The sequence below is a fragment of the Chrysochloris asiatica genome, unplaced genomic scaffold, assembly GCF_000296735.1.
Source record: "Chrysochloris asiatica unplaced genomic scaffold, ChrAsi1.0 scaffold00140, whole genome shotgun sequence".
Lineage (NCBI taxonomy): Eukaryota > Metazoa > Chordata > Mammalia > Afrosoricida > Chrysochloridae > Chrysochloris > Chrysochloris asiatica.
Genome location: NW_006408658.1, coordinates 243,327 through 244,787, shown reverse-complemented (window position 1 = coordinate 244,787; position 1,461 = coordinate 243,327).

Sequence of the window (1,461 nt, the reverse complement as noted above, 5' to 3'; positions counted from 1 at the left end):
ACTTAACAAGGAAGCTTCAAGCCACTACATAACATAGATAAACCCTGGGACATTTTGCTGAGTGAAATTAGTTACCAAAGGACAAATACTGCATAAGACCATTATTATAAAAGCTTAAGAAAAGATACTCATACTAAAAGGGGAAAAATATTTTTTGGTTACTGTAGGAGACAGGTGTGGATGATGCAGAGAGAGGATGATAGAGCACAGGGTAGTAGGTAGACACATCATAGTTCAGGTGTTAGGGATGGCAATACACAAGAAGAGGAGGGGTGGAAAAACAAGGAAGATAGGGAACCCTGAGGCAGGGTTGTATGGGCTAAATGCGACAGAGGTAAATAGTGATGTATACTCAACCTTGGAACAACAGGGCCGTGGGATACAGGGATTGAGGCATAATCTGAAAAGGGGAAATAATGTTAAGATGCTTGACTGACTCATGAATATTAGTTTCCGTTGCGTACTATTGTAAAATAGACACTTGAAAGGACTGTTGGCAGACATGATTACAGAAAGCTTGTAAGCCTGTTTCAACCTGTAACTGATTGGAGTACCTAAAAGGGGTTCTAGATCTTGTCTAGTGAAATAGCTTTCTTGTGGAGCCTTTGCAGTGTATAGGACCTTAGGTGGAATTCTGAGCTCCACCCATAACCTTCTGAGATGGCACATTCCCTCTAGAAAGGACAAGCACATCAGCCTGAAACAGCTAGAGCAATACAAGATACATCTTCAAAGAAATAACCGCAGGAAAAATCCAAAACAAAAAAGGCAGTATGATTGTATACTACAAGAACAAACAAAATGTTTGCCGGGGAAACATCAAGGCAAGTAATCAAGTCCCTTCAGGACAAACCCGCCTTCCAAGACTGAAACTCAAAGTGAACACATGAGCAGGCATGTAAATTTGCTGGTGACCACATTGGTCTATTTGTGAGTGGAAGAGGGGGAATGGCAGCAATGTAGATGTGAGCTTAGTTCGACCATGTTCCATAGACTTCTGTCGACTTGGAGATGAGAGAGAGAAGAGGAATGGCTGGTTGGTCTGAAGTGCAGTGAGATTTGAGGACTCCTAAACCCATGGACAAGGACCTAGCCACAGAGGGTTAGAGCCAGGAATGAAACATCCAGCTGATATGAAATGAGGGGAGGCACACAAGAATGCCCAAACTTGCAGATAGTATTCATTTGACCTAGCTTCAATGGCTTGATGATCAGAACTCGAATAGAGAAAAATAGATTTGACCAAGGAAACAAGTGTAAGTTGCTACAGTTTGATGAACTTGACCTATTCCTATGGATGCAGTACCTCTATATACCAACCTAGATGGAAGGAGTCTTCACGTCAAGGATCAAACATATCCCCTCTGTACAAAAGATTGGAAAGGACAGGCAACTTAGACATTGGCTACCTAAAATCAGGGGTGGAGGGCAGCTGTACAGGCAAGAAGTGGCTGGCTTACA